Raw genomic sequence first — 7729 nt, forward strand, 5'->3', positions numbered from 1 at the left:
TTGAAGTCTGGAATTGTGATACTTCCAGCTTTGATTTTCTTTTTCAAGGTTGCTTTGGCTTTCAGGGTCTTTTGAGGTTCCATACAGACTGAAATAAGTCAGAGAAATACAAACATGATTTCATTCATATGTGGAATTTAAGAAAGAAAACAAGCAAGAAAAGGAGAAAGAAAAGAGAGAGAGACAAACAAAGAAACAGAGTATTAACTTAGAAAACAAACTGGGAGGGGATTTGGTGGGAGCTGGGTGGAATAGGCGATGGGGACTAAGGTGTGCAATTGTGATGAGCACCGGGTAGTATACGGAAGTGTTGAATAACTAAATCTCACACCTGAAACTAATATTACACTGTATTCTAATTAACTGGAGTGTAAATAATAAGTTAAAAAATTTCATTATATTTTATACAAACACAATTGACATATTGAAACTAAAATTAAAAATACAATTTACAGTTGATCAAAAAAAGAAATATTTAGGTATAAATCCATCAAAACATATGCAGGACTTATATACTGAAAAGCATAAAATTCTGATAAAAAACAAAATCAGAATAAATAGAGATGTCTTTGTTCATATCAAATAATTGAACTTCATCAAAATGAAAAGTTTTCCACTGCAAACAACCCTACTAAGAGGATGAAAAAACCAGCTACCAACTAGGTGAAAATATTTGCAAAGCACATACCTGGCAAAGGACTCAGATAAAAAATATGAAAAAAGCTGACATTAAAGAAACAACCAATCCAAGTAGAAAATGAGCAAAAGATACATAGAGGCATTTCACCAAAGGGAATATTCAGCTGACAAATAAGCACAAGCACATGAAAAGATGTCCAACATCACTAGCCATTAGGGAAATGCAAATTAAGATCACAATGACGTATCAATAAACATCTATTAGAACAGTTAAAATAAAACATAGTAGCAATAACAAATACTGGTGAGTCTGTGAAGACACTGTATATCTCAAATACTGCTGGTTGGAATGTGAAATGTTATAACTACCCTGGAAGAGTTTACAGTTGGTGTCTTAAAAAACTAAACATAATAAATAACTGCCCTACTTGGCATTTATCCCAGAGACACAAATATCTGCACATGTATACTAACGAGCCTGACTCTCTGATGACAGCTTCCACGTGGTGTTGCTTCCCTCCTTTGCCTTCTGCCCCACATCAGATAAGAACTAGTGAGAAAGCCTGGGGCTCCCTCCTTAGGTCCTGCTGGGAAGGTCAGAACCTGAGAGCTGAGAAAAGCAGCACCCAGGGGAAAACAAGATCAAAAGTCAAACAACTAAGCTACACCAGAAACTAATAAAAAATAAAAAGTAAACAAGCATAATTTAATAAGGTAAAAATCAATAATAGAAAAATATTGTTCTGTGAATACCAAGAAAATGAAATTGGCACTTGTAATTCAATGAAAATTGGGATTGAGAAAGGAGACAAAGATTATGAATAGAGGCAATAAAACATAGAAAAATACAAAATATTATGTATGGCTTTGTATATATATTTGACAATCTACAGAAAATGAATGTTCTCCCTGGGGTGACAAATGATTTTAAATAGCTCAAAAAGAAATAGAAAACTTGAAGAGACTAATTAAACTTTGAAGATATTGTAAAGATAGCTAGGGCCAGTTGTACAATTTAGCAAATTAAGAAGAAAAAACATTCACTACATGTGGTGCTAGCTCTCCAGATTTCTGTTTTCTTCACAAGCCATGTTAGGCCCATACAGAAGCAACTGTCTAGCAGACCCTCAGTGGGCACTGATCTTGACACCACTTACTCTTGTGTGGGTGTCTTCCAGCACCAGAAAGTGGAAATAATTGCCAATGATAAGGGAAACTGAACCACCCGGTTATATCTACTTTACTGACACTGGTCATGTCGGTGCTGCTACAAAGAATCAAGTTGCAATAAACCCCACCAACACAGTTTTTGATACCAAATGCCTGATTGGATGTACGTTTGATGATGCTGTTGTCCAATCTGATATGAGACAGTGGTCTTTCATGGTGGTGAATGATGCTGGAAGCCCAAGGTCCAAGTAGAATACAAGGAAGAAAAAAAGTTTCTATCCAGAGGGGGTGTCCTCTAATGGTTTTGACAAAGATAAAGGAAATTGCAGAGCCATACCCTGGGAAAACTGTTACCAATGCAGTTGTCACAGTACCTGTTTACCTTAATAACTCAGAATCAGGCTACCAGAGATGCTAGAACTGTTGCTGTTCTCAATGAACTTAGAATCATCAATGAGTCAACTGCTGTTACTATTGCTTACATCTTAGACAAAAAGGTTAAAGCTGAAAGAAATGTGCTTATCTTTGACTTAGGAGGTGACACTTTTGATGTGTCCATCTTCACTATTGAAGATGGGATCTTTGGAATAAAATCTATAGCTGGAGACACAAACTTAGGCAGAGAAGACTTTGACAAGAGAATGGTCAACCATGTTATTGCTGTGTTCAATCACAAACGTAAGAAGGACATCAGCCAGTACATACTGCTTGTGAACATGCTACGTGTACTTGTCTCCAGTAACCATGCCAGTATAGAGTTTGATTCTCTGTATGAAAGACTTGACTTCTATATCTCTAATAATCATGCCCAATATGAAGAATTAAATGCTGACCTGTTCTTTGGCACCCTGAACCCTATAGAGAAAGCCCTTCATGATGCCAAGCTAGGCAAGTCTCATATCCATGATTTATTGTCCTGGTGGGTGGTTATACCCATATCCCCAGTGTTCAGAAACTTCTGAAAAACATCTTCAATGGGAAAGAAATGAATAAGAGCATCAACCCTGATGAGGCTGTTGCTTATGGTGTAGCTGTCCAGGCAGCCATTCTTTCTGGAGACAAATTTGAAAATGTTAAAGATTTGCTGCTGTTGGATGTCACTCCTTCTCTTAGCTTTGAAACTTCTGGAGGAGTCATGACTGTCCTCATCAAGTGCAATACTACCAAACATATGCAAACCTTCACTACCTACTCTGACAACCAGGTGTGCTCACTCACCACCTGTTCAGTTCAGGTGCTCATTCATCTTTATGAAGGTGAGCATGTCATTACTGAGGATAACAGCCTACTTGGCAAGTTTGAAGTCATAGCATATCTTCTGCCCCCTGTTCTGTACCTCAGATTGAAGTCACTTTTGATATTGATGATAATAGCATCCTCGGTGTCTCTGCTGTGGATAAGAGTATGGAAAAAGAGAACAAGTTTACCACTAGTAATTACAAGGGTCATTTGAGCAAGGAAGATATTGAGCATATGGTCAGGAAGCTGAGAAGTACAAAGCCAAAAATGAGAAGCAGCAGGACAATGTATCTTCTGAGAGTTCACTTGAATCTTATGCATTCAACATGAAAGCAACTGTTGAAGATGAAAAACTTCACGACAAACAGTAGATTCTTGGCAAGTGTAACAAAATCATCAACCAGCTTGATAAGAACCAGACTGCAGAGAAGGAAGAATTTGACATCGTAAGAGCTGAAGAAAATCTGCAACTCCATCATTACCCAACTGTTACCAGAGTGCAGGAGGCATGCCAGGAGAAATGCCTGGGAGCTTCTCTGGTGGTGGAGCTCCTGCATCTGGTGGTGCCTCCTCTGGATCCACCATCAAAGAGGTTGAGTAAGCCAACCTGAGAATAGACCTAACATTGTTCCACATAAAACATTTGAAGGACCCAAATTTGTAGCAAATTCCATGGCAGTTTTAAAGTCGAGCTGCTATTGTAAATAAACTGGGCATCTTGATACTTGAATATGGAATAAGTGCACAGGGGAAAGAAATAAACATTGCACTTTATAAGCGCTGTATTCTAGGTGGCAAATGCGATGCCTTAAATAAAACTGTACTTAAAATTGAAAAAAAATAAAAAAGGAAAACACAAACTATCAAAATTTAACTTACGTTCCTGAAAACAACAGCGAACCCAAAACTACAGGTAAACCAGGAAAAGAGGAATTATCCTTAATCTGATAAACATTTTCTCCAAAAAAATCTAAAGAAACATCGTAATTAGTGGTAAAATACCAGCACGTTCCCATGAGACAGTTTTAAGAAAAAAATTTGTTCTTCTACTCATTCATTCATTGCTACGAATTTTTATTGTACTGAAAGCTGTTGCTAATATATTAAATAAAACCAACCAAATAAACAAAATTTAATATTAGAAAGGAAAAAGCAAAACTGTTATTTATTTATTTATTTATTATTTTTTATAGATCGGGTAGTTTATTTTAAACATATAAGGTATTCAGTTGAACAATTAATGAACTAACATGAATTCAATTGAAGAGATTAAATCAAAATTAACACAAACCTATAATATAATTTCCTATTGTAGCAGCAGGAACCAATAATAAAATTTTCTAGAAAAAAACAGTATTCCCCATTCACACTAGCAAAAAGAAAGATAAGCCATGTGAAAAACAAACCTCATGAATACATCAAGATAATAAAAAAAAACTAACAGATTAAAAAATCTGAGCAAACAGGAACCCATACTATATTTTTTACTGAGAAAGTTCTGTATTATACAAATATTGGTTCTTCTCCACTTCACCTACACTTTTAGAAAGTCCCAATCTGACTTTTTGTTCCAAATAGTGGACTGAGCACAGGCATTTATATCTTCTCCCTCTCAAGATTTCATTTAAATGATAGCAAAGCAAGATGTAAGAAGACATTTGGAAAAGAGAATTTAACTAAGCTTAAGACAGAGGGAAGATAGACGCGTGCTCACAGCTTGGGAGAGACCTGGAACTGTGAGAAGGTAATAGTCTGTCCTGATCTACTCTGGGTCTTGTATTTGATGGCTATACGTATAGTGGAAGGAAAATAGAGAATTAAGTTCTGTATGTGGAGCAGTGACTCTCATCAACACACCATCACCCATAAATAATACAGACACATAAGAGTATCAGTAGCTCGACCTGTTCTTTCCAGACAGAATTGTGGGAAGTTATAAAGAATTTGAACAATCTGGAGGAGAACTAGAGTGACTGATGAGGCCATTAGAAGGCCTGAGAAAAGCATGCAATATTCAGGTCCTGCCTCTTCTGTCACCCAATAATGTTAGCTAGGCTCCAACCTATTCATTTCAAAGTAAAGACCTCCAGTGGACAATCCTTACCCATGTGCATGTGCTCCCAACCAGGCTTATCATTGCTTCACTCTTTGATATGAAATTTAACTTGATAACCAAAGAAAACATTTAAGGAAAGACCACTGATGTGCCCCAAGGGGAACAACTATGGTTGCACATAGAAGATGTTTAATGAACATTGTCTGAAAAAGTGAGTGGCCAAAAGAAAACTAACAAAAACTGACAGTAAAGAAAATGTAATTCAGGAAATAGAAAATATATGAACATATAAAACAAGAAATCTAGTATCCTTGGTGAAGTTGGGGGTGATATTCCTCCCATAAAACAGTAACAGTTATAGAAGTAAGGTAGACAAAAAAGAAGGAAGGAAGGGGAAGGGAGGGAGGAAAGAAGGGGGAAGGACAAACTGAAAGGGAGGGAGGAAGAGAGGGAGCTAGAGAGAAAAGAAGAGAGAGAGAAAGGCAGACAGAAAGAAAGGCAGAAAGAGAAAGGGAGGGAAGGAAGGAAGAAACTCTAAGATATTTTTAAGTTTAAAAAAAATAAAGTTTATTTATTTATTATAAAAAAAGTTTATTTATTTATTTAATTTGAGGAAGGGGGCAGACAATGGGAGAGAGATAGAGAATCCCAGGAAGGCTCCACACTATCAGCGTGGACCCAGCGTGGGGCTGGAAATCTGTGAGATCATGACATGAGCCAAAAACAAGAGTGTGATACTTAACCGACTGAGCCACCCAGGCACCCCTCTAAGATTTTTTTTTAATTTAGTTTCCTCTACACTGCCCCCCCTCAAAAGTTGAAAGATAAAATGAAGGAAAACAGAATACTGAATAAATGAGAAGGAGATAAAATACATAACAGGTCAATTTTGAGGATGTACCGTGGTCACATAGTTCATTCCTTCTAGTGGAGTTCTGGAATTGTAGAAGAGTGTACCCTATAATATGGCCAGATGCATGTTCAGAGAGTACATGTGCACATGAACACACATGCACACATACACACATGCACATGCTCTTGTGTGCATACACAATGCACATGTGTCCTCATACCCAGATGCATGCATGCATGCACGCACACACACATACATGTTGGCTCCCATGCACACATGCAGCTGCATTGCATGAGAGGTTGATGCACTGAAATAGCTAACCTGGCTATTTTCATCTGTCCCTACTTTAGATGCCAGATTCCCACTGCTCCATGATCTCAAATCCATCCTGCAAGGATGGAAGGGACAGAGTGTGTGCACTGCTGCATGTGCACCCTGATTTGGGGGTGGAGGCACTATGAGTGAGCAAGAGTGAGGACACATAGGTATGCTCAGCCACATGCTACAAGTGGCTCCTAATATGGCACCGATGCTCTGCCCCTGATTTAAAAACTTCACTTGATTTCCACATCCGCCATTTGGTTAAATTTAAGTGGATCATCTGATTGAACCCAAGATCTAGCATCCCTAATTCACTTCCACCCTCCCTCTAAGCCTTTCTGTATTCCCACCAAGTCCAAGGTCACCCAACCTGGCCAAATAGGTGGATGTTTATGTCTCTGGATATCCACGTCAAAAAACATTAACTTTGACACTTCAACAATCCTCAGAAGTTAATTTTTTAATTAATTTAAATTCAAGTTAGTTAACATACACTGTAGTATTGGTTTCAGCAGTAGAACCCAGTGATTCATCACTTACACATAACACCCAGTGCTCATCCCAACAAATGCCCATCCCCCATTTAGTTTATCCCCCCACCGGACTACCCTTCAGCAATGCACAGTTTGTTCTCTGTATTTGAGTCTCATGGTTTGCTTCCCTCTCTGATTTTATCTATTTTCTCCTTCTCTTCCCCTATGTTGATCTGTTGTGTTTCTTAAATTTCACATATCAGTGAAATTATATGATATCTGTCCTTCTTTGACTGACATATCACTTAATACATTCTAGTTCCATCCACATTGTTGCAAATGGCAAGATTTCATTCTTTTTCATTGTCAAGTAATATTTCATTGCATATATATACCACATCTTCTTTATCCACTCATCAGTAGATGATGTTTGGGTTCTTTCCATAATTTGGCTATTGTTGATAGCACTGCTATAAACATTGGGGTGCATGTGTCCTATCAAATCATCATTTTTGTATCTTTTGGATAAATATCTAGTAGTGGAATTGTTGCATTGTTGGGTAGTTCTATTTTTAATTTTTTGAGGAACCTCCATACTATTTCCAGAGCAGCTGCACCAGTTTGCATTCCCACCAGTGCAAACGGGTTACCCTTTCTCTGCATCTTTGCCAACATCTGTTGTTTTCTGAGTTGTTAATTTTAGCCATTAAGCTACATATGAGAGGAGCTAAAACCATAAAGTTCTGAAATAAGACATAGTGAAATGTCTTCATGGTCTTGGGAATAAGCTAAAATTTCTTAGAAAAAGTATGGAACACACTCACCAAAGAAGAAAAAATAAAATTTACTTCATCAAAATTTAAAATTTTACTTGTCAAGTACACCATTTAAAAAGCAAAAAGACAGGCATAGACTGAGAAAAAAAATGTATGCAATAAATATACCTAACAAAACTTTTATTCAGAATATGTAAAAATG

The 7729-nt window shown here is 37.2% G+C and overlaps 1 pseudogene; it reads left to right on the forward strand.

Moving 5' to 3' along the window:
- Positions 1-1989: 1989 nt before the first annotated feature.
- On the forward strand, positions 1990-3649 carry LOC132673402 (heat shock cognate 71 kDa protein pseudogene; annotated as a pseudogene).
- The last annotated feature ends 4080 nt before the right edge of the window (positions 3650-7729 follow it).

This window comes from Panthera onca, chromosome C1 (assembly GCF_046562875.1).
Source record: "Panthera onca isolate mPanOnc1 chromosome C1, mPanOnc1 haplotype 2, whole genome shotgun sequence".
Classification (NCBI taxonomy): domain Eukaryota; kingdom Metazoa; phylum Chordata; class Mammalia; order Carnivora; family Felidae; genus Panthera; species Panthera onca.